The sequence below is a fragment of the Cyanistes caeruleus genome, chromosome 2 (assembly GCF_971803275.1).
Source record: "Cyanistes caeruleus chromosome 2, bCyaCae1.hap1.1, whole genome shotgun sequence".
Lineage (NCBI taxonomy): Eukaryota > Metazoa > Chordata > Aves > Passeriformes > Paridae > Cyanistes > Cyanistes caeruleus.
This window is the reverse complement of record NC_141702.1, coordinates 5,897,443-5,914,692: the sequence shown is the minus strand read 5'-3', so window position 1 is coordinate 5,914,692 and position 17,250 is coordinate 5,897,443. Positions and strand designations below refer to the sequence as shown.

The window sequence follows — 17,250 nt, the reverse complement described above, 5'->3', positions numbered from 1 at the left end:
ACTAAAATTGTGCAGAAATGTTCAGAAATAGCTTCACCTCTGAATTTTAGTCATTTGTGAAGAGTTATCCTGAAGAAATAATATTACAGAGGCTGTCAGTTCAGAAGAATATCATTAAACATCTAGATGAAAGCACAGGGAAAAATTCAGTTTACAGGATACTGATTTGATTTCTTGCTTTATAGCACAGTTGTTCTCTAAAAATGCCAGTAAAGATTGTCATATAGTTTTTTAATATATGATGCTGTTTTCTAATAAAAAAGAGAAACCAACCTTCCTTCCTTCCTTCCTTCCTTCCTTCCTTCCTTCCTTCCTTCCTTCCTTCCTTCCTTCCTTCCTTCCTTCCTTCCTTCCTTCCTTCCTTCCTTCCTTCCTTCCTTCCTTCCTTCCTTCCTTCCTTCCTTCCTTCCTTCCTTCCTTCCTTCCTTCCTTCCTTCCTTCCTTCCTTCCTTCCTTCCTTCCTTCCTTCCTTCCTTCCTTCCTTCCTTCCTTCCTTCCTTCCTTCCTTCCTTCCTTCCTTCCTTCCTTCCTTCCTTCCTTCCTTCCTTCCTTCCTTCCTTCCTTCCTTCCTTCCTTCCTTCCTTCCTTCCTTCCTTCCTTCCTTCCTTCCTTCCTTCCTTCCTTCCTTCCTTCCTTCCTTCCTTCCTTCCTTCCTTCCTTCCTTCCTTCCTTCCTTCCTTCCTTCCTTCCTTCCTTCCTTCCTCCCTCCCTCCCTCCCTCCCTCCCTCCCTCCCTCCCTCCCTCCCTCCCTCATCCCTTTTCCCCATCCCCTCTCTCTCACCTCGTTGAATTTCAGTCCTCTAAAGGCTGTGGATAGTTTAGATCACTCATGTAGGTTTCCTCAGAATTTTGGGGAGTATGACATCCTACCTGTTACTTTACAGTTGCCCCTTAGGGTGGAATAAGGAACACTCAATCTCTTACATGGGCAACATGGGGAAGTTACTTAGATGTCACCTTAGCTCATAATTTCAGGTGTCTACATGTGTCAATATCCACCAGTGAACTATTTGTCTTGACTCCCACTATAGTCAAAACCTTACTGCTCTGGTTAGTGGAACCTTGGGCAAAGAGCTTCTGACCAGATGTGGGTGTCTACAGCCAGATGAACCTCACTGACTGTTGGGATGAAACCTCCAATGACTAAACACAGGTCAGGTGCCCAGCACAGGTCTAACTGTGTCCTGAAAGCACTTTGGAGGTGATTCATTCCACCTTTCATGCCAAACTGTGGTGCTGGTCTGTCACTGGAGCAATGATCCCTCTTACTGTTATAACTGTTCGCCAAATGTTATGTGATCTGCAAAAGTTGCCTGCAGTGAATTTTTTTCTTGAGATAGATGAGTTAGAATGACCTCAAACACATTTTTTTAGAGATCCTATCTACCTATTTATAGTGTTTCAAAGTTCTTATCAACATGATATCACTGCAAAAGCCTTTTAACTGGAGACAGAGAGCTGCATTTTGGGTTTAATGCATCCAAGCATTTATGCCACCCTCATTCACATAGCTTCTGAACATTTAGCAGAAGGATACAAACAGTCTGTATATTTACTGTCTCCAAGTTCTGCCTCCTCTGACAGGAAATACAGCTCTAGAAAGCTGTGCACACAGTTCTCATAAGTTTACTCCTGTAAATACATGGTAGAATTATTACTGGATTAAAGAGAAGAGTACACCAACAACAAGTGTCCTGTAAAAACTTGTCTTGAAGTGACAATAAGGTAAATAATGTAAAATTAGAGGTAAATCTATCATAAACAAAGGTTGTGCCTGTTTATCATGGTGAATTATTTTTATTTTGCTGTGTGATGACAGCCTTTCTATATTTCTGTCTAAGTGAAGGGAGTTTAGAAACTATTATAAGAGTAATTTTAATAACTGGCAAGGTGGAGGAAGGAAAGTCAGAAGAGTGAGCGAATGGCAAGAAGCAATGTGCAGAGGTAACATCTTCATGATTCAAGTCGTGTAGACCACACCTAAAGAGAGGGTCAGCTGGAATAAATTAAGTTCTCCCTATTAAAGTAGATATTTTAATAAAAGCAATGATTCAGTTCTGTCCAAAATTTATATTTTGACTGAAGAGCTCAGATTTCTTTAGACTCAAAGTCTGTTTGTAGATTTTTTGAGGCATTTTTTTGGGGTAAAACACCCTCAGTGTGGGTGCAGTATCATGTAACTGTTGCAAGCGTTTGACTTTGCTTTTACACCATCTTTCCAAAAGCAGAGCTCAGAGAGTGAGCTGAAAGACAGTGAATCACTATCTTCTAAAGCTCAGTGCAACAAAAACCTAGAGCTGAACACAACTTTCATCCAGGAATTTAAACGTCTCCCCACTCTTCTACCTCATGCACACACATGTGCTCTGGACTCCTGTTCCCTTTCCCTGAGTGAACATCAACAATCAAAAAATGACCTGCAAGAAATGAGACACACAGTTAGCAGTGAAATACAAAACAGCTGGTGCAGCTGAATAGCTGTTATTCTGAGCACATGAACCTGAAAAGATACTGTTTAGCTTTTAAGACAAACAAAATTTCCCTTCTGCTTGATCTCAGAGACCATCTACCATCAGGAGCTGTCCATTTTCATTTAGTATTTCTGATGCCAGGGCCAACTGTGCAGGGTTATAAACAAAGAGCAGAAAGTATCACTTTCCTTGTTAATTTGACAGTAAACAATACTAATTTGACCATGCAGCTGTTTATTGATACCACCCCCCCAACAATTTAATATACAAAACAGTAGCCAGTGTGCTGAAACTGCACTGTTTATAAAATTCTAGGGGCCAGAATGGACACATTCTCTTGTTGTAAAGCAGACATTAGGAGGGATTCCCTTTTGTGCACTACACCTTGTGCCAGGAAAGGCTGTGGCAGTCATAGAATCATGGAATCACAGAATGCTTTGGCTTGGAGATGACTTTAAAGCTCATCTTGTTCCCATCCCCTGCCATGGGCAGGCCATTTTTCTCAGACCAGGTTGCTCCAAGCCCCATCCAACCTGGCCTTGGACACTTCCATGGATGGGCCTCACAGCTGCTCTGGGCAGCAAATGTAAAAAATGCATTACTGGGAAGAAGATGAGCAATTTTTTCTTGAAGATGTTGTTTTCAGAAGCATTTCTTATTAGTCTCTGATTTCTGTGAGGTCAAAGGGAACATTTACTGCCGTAGTGTCCGCTCAACTTTCTCACAGTGTAATGACACTGAAAATAGGTCTGAAGTGTTTGCTTCTAAGACATTCTTAATAATAAGAGATGAAATGATGTATTGCATGAAATGGTAACTGGTGAAATCTACAGATATGCCTACAAATGCCTTTATTTTTTCTCTAGCCAAACTTACCTCCCAGCTTTTTAAAATTGTTTTTGTGGTTTTGACCTGCAGCTGCCAAATGCTGAGACACATCATCACCTTCTCCAGGGACAGAAAGGGAGAAATTCTACAGCAATGCCATCTTTCTGGTTTTATTTCTCAAGAATTGTGTAGACATGGCTTTTATTGTGTGGCCAGAGCCTTGTGACACACTGCCAGGATGTAAAGTGTTCTGCTGAAAAGCTGAGGTTCCCATCCAGAGAATACTGGAATACATATACACAGGCCTAAGTACACAACATCAGCTGTTATATTTGAAAGGCAAGTATAGTAAAAACAAAGTTAAGATTTTTCTTGCCCTATCTGCATAATTTTTAATAAGAGCTTCTTGTTTTTGCCTTTTCTTACACCTCTTTTGTTAATGCTTCCTGGGAGTGATGACTGATGCTGTATCAACTTTTTGGATGAAGGATTGTTTTAAAGATCATAATGAATGTTGGGAAGAATTCATACCATTTGATTATGCCAGGTTTTGATTGAATCACTTTGACTTGGCAGAGATGGTCATATCAGCTATGATTTTTATTTTAAATCACTGTTACCCAATTTTCAAATTCAACAGTGTATTAATTAAAAATGCATGTATGTTTTTTATTGTGCTGAAAGGGAATTTAAGTGTTTAGATAATACATTTATGTGCATTGGTAATTCCAGGTGTAGCCAAGAGAGCAAGATGAAAACTTCTTGCCACAAAATACACAGAAATCAGAAGAAAAAGATGGGTGTACCAGTATAAATACCGTGGCTCCATTTGATTTAAGATTCTGCCAAGAAATTGAACAAAATAAAAGGCATTCAATGTCCATATTTCCTCCCAAAATATAGATAAAGACCTAGGTATTTGAATTTACATCTTGACACTCTTTTTGACTCTCACTGCATGCAAAATCAGGTACTGCACATATCTGTGGTGCTCACAGGTGCCTCATCACAGGTAGCTGCTGAGATGTTCCTGGGTTCTCTTGGGTCAGGATATTAAAATGCCACCTCTTGTGACATAGCTGGGAGAAACTGCCAGTTCTCAGGGTGTTGGAATGTTTGCAAACAAATGGGGATGAACCTTGAACTATACACACCCTGGGGATGGTTTCCATAGAGGTGTAAAATCTACAAGTGCTACTGAGAATTATTCTCCAATGTGGGCCTGAAAAATGTCTTTTCACTGAGCTCAAGCAAGCTTAGCTTGCCTGGGAAATGCACTTCCTTCTTTTGGGGTTTGTGTTTGAGTGGTACCAACAGCAACCATACTCTGTAAAGAATCCTGTGTCCAACATATCCTGATCTGGATGGAATCAGAATCACAGAATGGTGTGGATCAAAAGACACCTTAAAGATCATGTCATTCCAACCCCTGCCATGGGCAGGGACATCTTCCACTTTCCCAGGTTGCTCCAAGCCCCGTCCAGCCTGGCCTTGCCCAATCACTACCTATCCTTGTAAAAAGTTCCTCTCTGACTTTCACTTGGCACCACCAAGTTAATTTTGTGGTTTTGTTGTTTTCTCTATGTGATACCACAACTTTAACAAGGGAACTATGTCTGAAAGGCAGAAAGTTGCCTACAGACACAAGCTTGGCCCCGTGCTGCTGACTTGCTCTCCCACATCACTTTGTGTGTCATTTTGTCTCTGATGGGCTGAGGTAAGAGGCAGCACCAGAAAAGCCAAAAAGCAGCTGTAGGTGGTCTGGTAGTGCATCTAAATTAATCTCTTGTGGATCACAATTAATGGAAGCCAGCCTGAAAGAGTGGTACAGCATTTCTCTGAGGCAGCTGCAGAGCTGCCCTTGCACATCCCTTTGCCCTCGTTTTTTGTCTGTGTATGTTGGCCCCTCTGCTGGCTCCAGACACCAAGACCTGTGCTTACACATGGTGAACCTGGCTTGGGTTAGCTGTCTTTCCAAGTTTTCATAGAAGCCAAGGCTTCTTTAAGGTCTTAAAAATCTTCACAAATTATAAATGGCAGGCTTTGTTTCAGTACTTTGTTGTCTTGAGCCCAGAACACAGTTTGCAGGTTTCTCGAGTTCCTGTAGATGGCAACTGCAGGACAGTTGTCCCTGGCTCTAAAATAACATCTAAATGGTGAGATTTAAGCTCAGGGAGCCAGGAACAGGAAGGGTCCTCCCAATTGAAACTAATTGGATCCATGCTCTGATATCCGTGCCTGTTTCCAAAAGGGTATAATGATTCCAGCCAGACTGTTTGCTCAGTGTCAGTCTGAATTTAACTTCATGCTACTTCTCTTTATTTTAATTTGACATTATTTTCATGTTTATTTTACCTAATAAGTGAATCATTTAACTATAAAAGACTTGTTTTGTAGGGTTAAGGGTGGAATCTGGAATGGGTGAAGTTTGGAATAACCACTGACCTGCTCGATTATGCTGGAGTGGGGCATGAGCAATGATGTCACGTCAGGGAGGCAAGCCAGACACGTAGGGGTGAGCAGGCCTGCCATTCTCCCTTCCTCGTCATTGGAAATGTCAGTAGACTTGCTTGAAGGACAGATGTGGTTGAGTTTGTGATAAAGACACACTGAACTCTCCACCAGTCAGAAAACATTGATGTTATTGTTGAAATTTACTTTGACAAATGGATTCTAGGAGTAAACAAATGGCATTACTACCACAAAAACACCATTTCACTCAATCTGCCATGTCATGATACAAATGAAATATGAGGGGTACACAGTCTGTGATTCAAAAAGTGCACTGTGAAACTGAGCAACTCTTTTTGAAAACTGGACTTTTTCATCATTTCTCAGACTATCTTCCAATATAAGTTGTCATTTTTTTAACAGTGAATTGAGCTATTCCTGACTTTTGCTGTTCTGAAGGTATGATTTAGTAAAAGATACATTAATGTCTCATTACTTAAAAGGAATTGTTTCCTTTGTTCTCACTTGAGGTGGGATTTATCTTGTATAACTTTAGAATATACTTTGAGGATGCTAGCCCAGGCATCTACTATAAGGAAAGGAAAGAAACAGGATCCCTTAGGGATTGCTTAACTAGATTAAGTTTGGCTAGTCTGGTTTTGTTATCTATATTTAGAATGATACATCATGGGTTTAAAATGCATCTCCCCCTGAGAGAGCTGAGGTGGTTCAGCTGGAAGAAAAGAAGGCTCCAACGGATTGTGGTCTTTCAGTATTTAAAGAGGGATAATAAGAATAGTGGAGAAAGACTTATTACCAGTGCCTGTGTATGTCTACAAGGGTCAATGGATTTAAATTGAAAGAAGGGACATTTAGACTGGGTATAAGGAAGAACTTCTTTGTGATGAAGGTGGTGAGACCCTGAAATTGGCCAGAGAACCTGTGGATGCTCTGTCATTGGAGGTATTCAAGGCCAGGCTGGATGGGGCTTTGAGCAATCTATTCTAGTGGAAGATACCCCAGCCCAGGGTGTTGGTTCTGGATGATCTTTGAGGGCCTTTTCCAGCTCAAACCACTCCATGGTTCTATGACTCTGTGATTAAGGGGTCCAGAGTGACTAGTTCTATGCAGAAGTGTATACTTGTGGTCAGAATAACTTGGTTCTTGTAATCTAAAACTGAAAACTTGGAAATAATGTGATCTGACCCACATCTTGCCTGCACAAATCATAACTTTAATGTAACTATCTATATTTTTCTGGAAAAGCATCCATGGCTGGTCTGGAGATCTTTTGCACTGTTTGAACCACTTATTTCTTGAGCTATACTTCCATTTGTTCCTGCCAAAACGTCTCTTGTTTGATTGGGATGAGGTTACTGACTGATCCAATTCATTTGGTATTGAGGCTTAGTCTTCATTTGTTATTTAGCCACCTGGAAAACTTTCTGCAATCTGAAAACTATATGAACAGCAATATTTATACTTGTTCTCAGAACAATGATCAAAGCACTGGATGACATGACACAAAACCAATCCCTGTAGGAGCCTGGGGGGTGTACCATATTAAAAACTAATTTCCTGTTGACATTCCTATTTCTGACATCTCTTGGCTAATAATTTCTTAATTCATTTTACTTCTGTTCTATTGAGACTGTGCAAAGTTCATGGTTGCAGGAGAATGATGACACACCCAACTGACCTTGCAAAAGCCTATGTACCTCATATATCTCAGAAGATATTTTTATAGACCAGTGTGTTGGTTCAAAAGAGAATCAGGTTAATTTGAATTTACTGAGTGGCCCCAATTACATGTTATTTCTAAATTCTTTGCTTATTGAATCACTTTACTACATTCCTTTAATTTTGCAATGAATTAAGTCACCTCAGTCAGCTATCTGCATCATCTCACTTTTCTGCCTTGGAAAATTTGCACATGAATTTTCATCTTCAGGAATTCCGAGCTTCTGTGGTTATTAAAAATAAGTGTGAACCCTCCAAAATCTCTCTCAGATAGTTTTTAGGTGCAGATTACCGAGATCTGTTGAATTAAAAATTGTTAATTCCTCAGATTGCCAGAGCATGTGTCTTGAAGGCAGTTAGGCTGGAATCCAAACTCTCTCCCCACCCACAAACCACAGGCACCTGAGCTCAAGGACAACCTCAGTATGTGGGTCTCATTCAGGCCTTGGCTGAAACACTTGACTCTTAACATGAGACAGGTGAGTTACTCTTAACAATACACAGCACTTGTAGTGTTGAAGGTGATGTGAGTTCAGTGTGTTTGAGGAGTGACTGACCATGGGATTAAACTCCCAGAAAAAGAACTGCACAAAGAGACCAAGTAACTGACGTGCACAAATCCATATCCTGACCATTTTTTTCCCATTATCCCTACCTCTCAAGCACTGCATACTGAAATCCTTTTGTGGGCCAAGTAGCAGAAGGGCAAGTCCTGCCCTCATTAATACCAATTCAAACCCACAAAAGCCATTAGGATTGGAACACTCCCACTGGCTGCTACTTTTAGCCCAATGCTGATGCTTTTCTTCTTATGTAAAACCTCATTGATGAGATTTGGGATAACAAAAAACAAATGTGACTGATTTAAGAGAGTGATGATGTTGTGGTCAAGGCAGTGGAGTTGGGTATTGGAGACGTAAATTCAGTTTCTGGTCATCTCATGGTTTTGCTGTTTGATCATGGGTAAGTAGCACTGTAAGAGTAATACAGTAATGGATGCTACACAGGAGGGTTGACTAGCTCTGGATCATATTTTAATTGAAATAATGGGGATCCAAGTCAGCTAATTTAATTTCACAACCATTACAGACCTGAAAGAGAATTTCTTTGCACTGAAAAGGAGTTACTCAAAGGATAAAGAGGTAAAGAATAGAAAGTATTAGAGCACAAGTCTTGTCAGTACATGATACCTGAGTAATAAAGAATTGAAGAATGTTTACTCATTCATAAAACATCTTTCTTACAAACATTTTTTACACTATTCTTTCATATTAATAGAAATATACTATCTTAAGGCAAAAAAAGGTTTTGCTACAAGATTCACTCTGTTGAGCTGGAATAATGCCATATGATTGTCTTGTTACTAAGCAGCATTATTTTCTTATTTACAGGGAAATAAGGCTTTGTGCAATTGTACAATCTATATCAAATAAACTGAGTTAGGCAGATTTGTCTAAAGTTGTTTTGGACTCTCACCCTCTCTCCACCACAGTAATCTGATCCTGCAAAATTTCACAATGAGTTTTTGGCAATTGTTCCCCTAAGGTCCATGACTCTTCCGATAAAATCCTAGGCACAGATCAGGAAAAAACCCTTCAAAGCTAGAGAGAGCACATTATTATAGTGGTTGACATAATGTCATCTGGAGGAAGACATTACCACTCAGAATTAACCATGGCCATGTGGTGAGCACTGTGGCTTCTCCTGACTTCAAAGCTCAACATGGTTGTTAACAGATGACAATACCCACTTCCTTGGGCCTTACTGAATTTACTTACTGGGCTTCTTGAAAATTATCTTCCCCACCACATGAGTGACCAAGAAGTAAACCTCTACAGAAAAAAAAAAGTCATTAGCATCTGTACAATGGAGTCAAATGTGCCCATGTTTATACAGGGCTTTGATGTGTGTGAACAAGTGCTGACTCCAGATTTTGTAAATTTAGTATAATGTGTCCCTAAATATTTTTAATGCAGTTTTTGGACACAGTGAGAATATGAAATCTGAGATCAGATATTTAGCAGGTCAAATAAAAGCATACCTCTCCTTGTGCTAGTCTATATATTTAGCAGCTTTTATCTATTTGTTTGTCTGTCTTGCTGTTCTTCAGTCCGTCCATCCAGGGAATAATTAAATGCTCACATGCTTAATTTGACTCCTGATATTTTTCTGCTGTGAGTTGGGCAGCTGTATTTGAGTCTGTCTAGCATGGAAGGATGGGATTATTATACTCATAAGTAGGAAGGAGACTGGGAGAAGTAAGAGAGGAAGGGGAAGAAAGAATGATCCCTGGTTTTGTGCTCACTGCAGTCTGGATGACTCCCAGCATTTCTATTGCTCATTATTCCTTTGAAGTCAGTAAATGTCTGTGAAAATTGCTGGTGAAGTTTTCTCACCTCCACATAACTCTGGTAGAAGAGGACAGTTTACTCTCACTGCTGCTTTTTCTTTTATCTTTAATAGAGTTTGGTCCACAGTCTGCGTCAATACAGCCCAGTCCTTCCCACGTGAATGCTGGCATGGTGGCACCTGATGAGCCATGCAGGGGAAGGGAAAATGGTTTTTTTCTTGATACCTAGAATATTACATTTCAAAATAAATAAATAATCCAACCAACCTGAAAGAACATTTTATAGTTGTGGAACCAAGCACATAAAAGCTGATAAATGCTAGAATTAAGGGTGTCAATCAAGTTCCAAATGTTGCCTTCTGGCACTGTAAATTATGATAGTCTTTAGTTATCTAATCATATGTATTTTTTTTCCTCAAGGCTCCTGTCTCTAATAATGTTCATGTAACATTAAGAAGCAGAAAAAGAAATGGAGGATTTGCTTATTAACTTCACATCAAATGAAGCAGAGTGCAAAAGTGGAGTTGCAAAAAAAGGAGCTAATAGCTGCAGAAGGGGAGTTAAACCACTAATTCTGAGATCATAATTTTTTGACAATTATTATGATGTCTTCTTCATCTCTCTATCTTGGGAAGTGTTGACTCAGATTATAACCAACCATCTGAGCAGTCATCACTTTGACAAAGTGGTTCCTCTGAGGCATTACAGATTCTAGCTGGTTGTGAAACCATAAATGCAATCTTCACACACATTCAAATTTAGAAGATTTAGAGAGATGTACCAGAATTGCTATTGCACCTTTACTGTTTTCACCAAAACAATACTGATACACGATTAAAACTTTCAAAGATTTTGCTCAGCAGACTGCTAAGTCATTCAAATCTCTGTTACCTCATTCATTCCCCTCTTCCCTTCTTCTTTTTTTATTTAAAAATAAAAAAAATAGAAGTTCTACTTTTCCAGGCATTTTATTACAGACAGTTGAGCAATGCTATGTTCTCACACATACAAGTTATGGATGTAGTGGTCTTCTTGACCTGTCCCAAAGCAAGCACACTTGTGGTGGAACTGGTGATCTCTGCCTAAGCTCTGCTGAAGGAGACCCAAATCAAAAATTACTGAAGCAAAAGGTCTACAGCATCTCTTCAGTCTCTTTATATCATTAAACACCTCTGTTCTTACCATTATCAGCTAGGAGGTGACAATTTCTCTTGTCCCCACTCCAAAACTGTCCTTCAATCCATCCCACTGTAGCAGAAGGAGGCTGATTTGCCAGCACAGCCACAACAGCTGTTGGTAATGCACTGCAAAGGTGAGTTTACCCTTCAATTGTCACTTAGGTCTGGAGTAGATAGAGACCTGGTATTTGGACCCCATGCCTGTACAGTCCAGCCCCAGTGCCACTGCTCCTAATGAAAATGGCAGTGAGGCAATGATAATGCTGCTGGCTGTTTTATCACACATGTACAGGGCCAAAAGACAGGAAAAGTATAAAGTCTGATTTCTATGAACATTTTGAAGCCTGCTTTTAGTGGTGTCTTTTTAATGTAGCTTTACATGTGTGCATGTGACATATCAGAATTAGAGAAATATTAAGTCAGGAATTCTGGAAAAGACTTCACAAATATATTGAAGGCATGAACATCATCCATCTTGTTCTTGGCATTTTTGCATGTTCTAAAAAACAGCTTATAATGACAAACTCAAATTCCTAAGTGATATACTTTCTTAGCTTTAAAAAGATTTTTCTCTAATCAAATCTAAATTGTTCTTGTTGAATTTCAAGCTTATTGCTTCTTGTTTATCCTTCCTTGCTCCTTGTCTTCATCTGGTGTGTCCAAGCTTATAAAAATTCCAAATTGTCCAAAGCAAAGTTTTGAATTTCTCTGTCTCCCAAAGAAAGTTTTAACTTCAGTTATTTATCCCTGTGTAGGAAGACACAATCTTCCTAAAGGAATGGGATTTTCACTTTGATCTTTGAGTATTATTTCAGTTTAACCTGGTTTTCTTTGTTGAGACTCTAGAGAAAGCTTTGGTATTCTCCAGTTGTAGAGGAGCTTGTCTTACTCAGTAACTCAAAGAGCAGCCCTGCACATCCTGGTGAGGAGCTGCACTTGAGGTGAGGCAGTGGTGCTTTATTCCTCTCCCAATTACCAGGAGTGATTTTTGAACACCTCCTTTCACTAGGGATCTCAACAGGCAAGTCTGTCTCACACAGTGTCCAACACAACATCTTTTACCTTTACAAAAAGAAAGGATTTCAGACATTGTGTTTTCTAGTGGTGAGAGACACTTACCTAGAAAACCCCTATAGTGAAATTCAAAGTGAATGCAGCTGTCTGCCACCCTATGTCACAACTACGTATAATTCCCTTTTAGATTTGTTGAGAAATTTCAATTATGTCCATATAAAATTTTATGACAATTCAAACAGTTTTTTTCAGTTCTGTCTACTGTCTGCATTTCTAAAAATTCTTTTTCATTGCTTGATGGGTTTTCTTTTTATTTTTTTCATTTTCCATCTAATAACATTACTGAAAAGTGATGTGAAATAGATAAATCCGTCAGTTTCCTCTTTCATTCTCAGACTCACACACGTATGAACCGAGGATGTGCATGAAGTACAGGAGATGGAAAGAAAATTTAGAAAATCATGTGCATGCCCCTTTTATTTCTGTGGTGAATGAAAACCTGAAGACCTGAAGAACAAGAGTCCTGCAAGACTTGCGAGGCCGGCATGCTGCTGCCAAGAACATGCTGTCATTTGTGGCTCCTCACACTTCCTTGACCACAACAGAGCCTGGAGACAGGAATCCACCACTGAGGCTTTGAAAAACTGCATTAGGTTATTGAGCAACTGGATTCATGAAACTCTCATTGTTTTCCTATTTGTGGTGTCTCTCAGCCTTGCAGCCTATAGCCACATGCCAATTTCTGACAGCAGTTTTACTTAGGATATTGTACATTTTCACACTAGATAGTCTGGTGTCTGTGTTATTCCAGGCACAAATTACCTGGGAAAAATGGATGTTACATACAAACACATGAATCCATCTCTTTGTTCTTCAAGAGCTTTAGGTTGCAAAGGCAAGCAAGAAATTAGGAAAAGCCACAGTTTAAGAAGTTTTTGGAGTCTCAGTTTTTTTCCATGTGCAGAAGATCTATAGCAGTTTTTAAAAGGTGTGTAGACCTGGAGATATGGTTTAGTGGTGGGCTTGGCAGTGCTGGATTAATCATTGAATTCAAGGTTTGTAGAGGTTTTTTACAACCCATAAAATTCTGTGACTTTATAATGAAATGATCATATCCTATCTCTTCCAAACCATCTTGGTCTCATCTAGTGCTCAGGATGAGAACTCTTGAGACCTAGGAGATGCCATGTGGCAGGCCCATAACACTTGTGAGGATGTGGGGAAATGGAGTAAGGGACTACAGGGACAGAAAAGAGAGACATAAGAGGCCCCATCTGCTTTCTTGCTGAGATCCCTGCTCTTGTGGCTGGGAACACTTGTGCTTACATCTCCCTGTGCAATTAAAATGGCTTTTTTTTGTTCAGCTGACAGCATAAAAAACTTGTGCAGAAAGTAAATTTTCCCTTAAAAAACCATATAAATTGCCAGCTTCAGTAATTGTGGGAAAAGTCTAAACGTATCAACCCTTTTCCTTTGCCCTACTTATACCCACACAGCTGGTGCTTTACCCATCTCCCTCCCCAGCAACCTCCCTCATGCTGCTCAACTCCAGCAGGAGGAGCAATGGGAGCACACGAGAAGCATCCCCTGTCTCCGTGCTCCCCCGGCATTACCAGCACCCCTTCCACAGCCAAGAGCAGCAAATTATCTAGAAACTCGTATTTAGCTCAGGGCTGGAGGAAACTCCAAAGCTGTTAAACTTGAAAAAAAAAATCTCTGTGGAGTGTGTGCGACCTCAGAGTTCCCAAAGGCTCATTTCATAGGATAATTTCACCGGGTAATTTCACTGGAGAAGGTATTCACAGGAAAAGACATGTCTCTGACAGTAGGGTAAGCTCCTTGCTGAATTCCAAATCCCTGCTCCGGAGAAGAGGAATAGGAGAATTTTTTAATGAAACACCTATTTGGGTTCTGTTGAGTTTTATGCTGAGAGACAATGGAACATTTTTCCTTGGGCTCTGTTTTGAAAACAGGTGAACAGCATTTGTAAAATTTCAGCCTGAATGGTTAAATTCACAAAGTTATGAAGATGTATAAAAGGGGTGTCATAATGCTATGAAAGCCACATACAGGACAGTGTAGTCTGAATAATGGTATGGAGTTAAAGTCCCATACACTTCTGCAGAGGGCTGTGCTCCTGCCAGCTTCTTCCCAGTGCTGTCACAGAGGACATATCCCATACCAAATGGTGTTAAAGGAGGGCTAGAGTTCCCTTATTCACCTGTCCTTCCCACTGTTAAGTATATTCCTGGATAGATACCCTGTACCCTGAAAAGAGGATTGGCAGCATTTAGAAATGACACACATGTTATACTCTTTGCTTTTTAGCAGTGCCAAGAGGAAGGATTTGTGGCAAATGTGGGGAATACAACTGATGGTGCCTTGGAGGCACCTCCAAAGTTAGGTGGGAGGTAATTCAGGGATTTGGATCTTAGAAGGATAATTAGGACAAGTTAATCACCCAAGACTTTTTGTGGCTCTTGGCCCCTCAGCTGTGCAATGAAGAATATCATAAAAAAATCACAGAACCACAGAATAGTTTGGGTTTGGAAGGGACCTTAAAAATCACCCAGTTCCAATCTCTCTGTCATGGGCAGGTACACCTTCCACTATCCCAGGCTGCTCCAAGCCCCATCCAACCTGGCCTTGGACACTTCCAGGGATGGGGAATCCACAGCTTCTCTGGGCAACCCCTCCCAGGATGCCATCACCCTCACAGGGAAGAATTTCTTCCTTACATGTAATCTAAATATCTCCTCTTTTAGTTCGAAACTCTTTTCCCATTTCCTATCACTATCTGCCTCTGCAAAAAACCTTCTTTCCCTCTTTTTAATAAGTCCCCTTTAGAAATGGGATATTTGAGCTGAAACCACTCTTTAGAAAGCCAAGAGAAAGGTCTTGAAGAATTCTAGAGAAAGCCAAGCTGTCACAAAGCAAGAAAAAACACTGGTGTTGTCCTCCTGGATTTCCAGTGGTGTGTTTCATGGGGGAGCAGTAGGATGCAGATGACAAGTCCATCCTCAACCTTGGCACCAAACACGACAAGAGATCCGTGATGGGGGGTGGTCCAAAGTGCACAGCACTTACCATTCAGCACATACACATCTAATCACCTAGAGAGCCACAGGGGCCAGCTGGTCATCCATTATCCAGAGATTCCTGAGGCTGGAAAGGGCTGATGGGGCTGAAATTGAAGAATGCACTACATCTCTTCCTTGCTCCACCAGGAAAACAACAAGACTGGCTTGGTACAGGCCACTGCAAAATGGCAGGACATTCTTGTGGTTGGCTCCATCATAATTTGCTTTGAAAATATTCTGGACATCTCTCTTCTTTGCTGGGCAGGGCAGGAGGAAGAGTTTGAACCTTTAAACCCAGTGTGTCTGGCTCTGTGAGAGGGTGAAGGCAACACTTGAGCTTAGAAGATGTGTAGAGCTTGTTAGTATTTCATATCTGCTAATTGCTTTTATTAATTTATCTGTCTAAATTGTTTGTATCAATGTGTTGTGCTTCCCTATTTCCCTATGTCTGAAGAACAACAGTTCTTGGGGATGGTTAAGCAGTTTAGAAAAGATGAATAGCCCTCATAAGTGATACTGATCCATTAAAAAAATTTACTCTGCTTTCTTTTCACCTGCTTTTTTTCTCTCACACAGCTTAGGATACAAAACAATATTCCAACAGCAACTAATTGTTTTCTTTTTGGAAACCAGCCTGAATCCTTTATATCACACATACAAGATCTGTGTGATATCTACAAATATCATACTTAAAACATGGAAAGGGCATTGGGGTGCATAAAGACATGAATTCAGAATTTATTGGTCCAAAACAGGGATTTAGCACCACCAAGAAGGCAGTCTGGTGTGCAGGGTGTTCAGATCTTTGACTGCGAGTCCTAATGCCAGAAATTTCACCTCTCTGTGCCTCGAATTATTATCCTATAAACTGGAGTTAATTTTACTTGTCACTTTGTAAAATACTTTGAGGAATATTGGCCAAAATTACCATCTAGGAAAAAAGTGTTATTAATATTATTAGGACTGATGACACAAAGTTAAGCTGTTCCAATTTTATCCAACGGCCAAACACACACTCCAGTTTTACAAATTACAGTGTGGGCTATCCAATTTCATGAGCACACTTGCCACTCGGTGCCACAGCTTTATACCTCTGGCTCCACAGTTAACATGAACTCAGTATAATCACCATAGAATTTATGTCAATTTTGTGGAAATGTTATGATTATTCACAGCTGAGAGTTCAAAGGCATCTTAAAGCGGTTCACAGCCATAGAGTTTCCCGTCATGAGTCTCAGGAGATCTACCTGCTGCCCTCGCCACCGAGCCTGGAAATCTGCCCACTGAGCTTCAACCTGCGCCCACACAGGGAGCCCAGCTCCTGCATTTATGGGAGTGAGCCTGGGACAGGAGCATTCACCTCTGCTTCCATTAACTGGCTCCAAAATGCAATTTTCTGCATCTGTGCAGAGATGGACAGGGGATTGTCCATAGCTGAAGTGTGAAAAAGGAGGATTATCAGTCTAGGATTATATTTTATTCAATAACATAACAAGCACAAATCCCCCGAAAGCTGAAAAACAGACCTCTGCTAAACTTCTGCACTGAAACTCAGCCTGTGCCAGGGGCTCACCTGGTCACTCACATGGTCTGTGCTGACTTCTTCATGGTGTTCCTGAGAAGCACTGTAGGAAATGACACATTGGAATTTTTGGGAACGTGGATATGATCTATGCTGTGCTATCTGCTCTTAGGACCAGAGAAAGGGGTTTGACCCCACTTAATTTATTTTAATAAATGTAGCTGTTCTGAGCAGGATCCTTTGACCTTTCTTGGAATATACATCTTTAAAAAGCCATTTCCAGGTTGGGAAAATTAGGAAATCGTATACAACTAGCAGATTAGCTGAAAACAATATAAAGAAAAGAGAATTGTTCCTCATGGATGCAAGCCATGCTTTTAGAGCCAGAAGTACCATCATTAATATCTAGTCAATCACCTTTCCTACAGTAACCAAAATTTCTGCACATACCCTTGAGATTGAATGACAAATATTTTTGTTAATTTTTCAGCAGAAAGGAGAGATTTTGTAATTATTATTATAGATGTGGTGCTTAAAGACATAATTTAGGGGTGCACTTGACATTACTGGGTTAATGGTTGGACTGGATGATTTTAAAGGGTGAGTAAAATGGGCT

At 40.3% G+C, this 17,250-nt stretch overlaps 1 long non-coding RNA gene across 2 annotated transcripts; it reads left to right on the top strand.

Moving 5' to 3' along the window:
* The first annotated feature begins 8,024 nt into the window (after nucleotides 1-8,024).
* Nucleotides 8,025-15,659, top strand: LOC147654570 (uncharacterized). Of its 2 annotated transcripts, XR_015282677.1 has the most exons (4): nucleotides 8,385-8,453; nucleotides 10,261-10,399; nucleotides 11,032-11,152; nucleotides 12,428-15,659. It is a non-coding gene; the product is annotated as an uncharacterized LOC147654570 (long non-coding RNA). The 2 variants fall into 2 exon arrangements; XR_015282676.1 differs by lacking the exons at nucleotides 10,261-10,399; nucleotides 11,032-11,152 and having other exon boundaries at nucleotides 8,025-8,453.
* The last annotated feature ends 1,591 nt before the right edge of the window (nucleotides 15,660-17,250 follow it).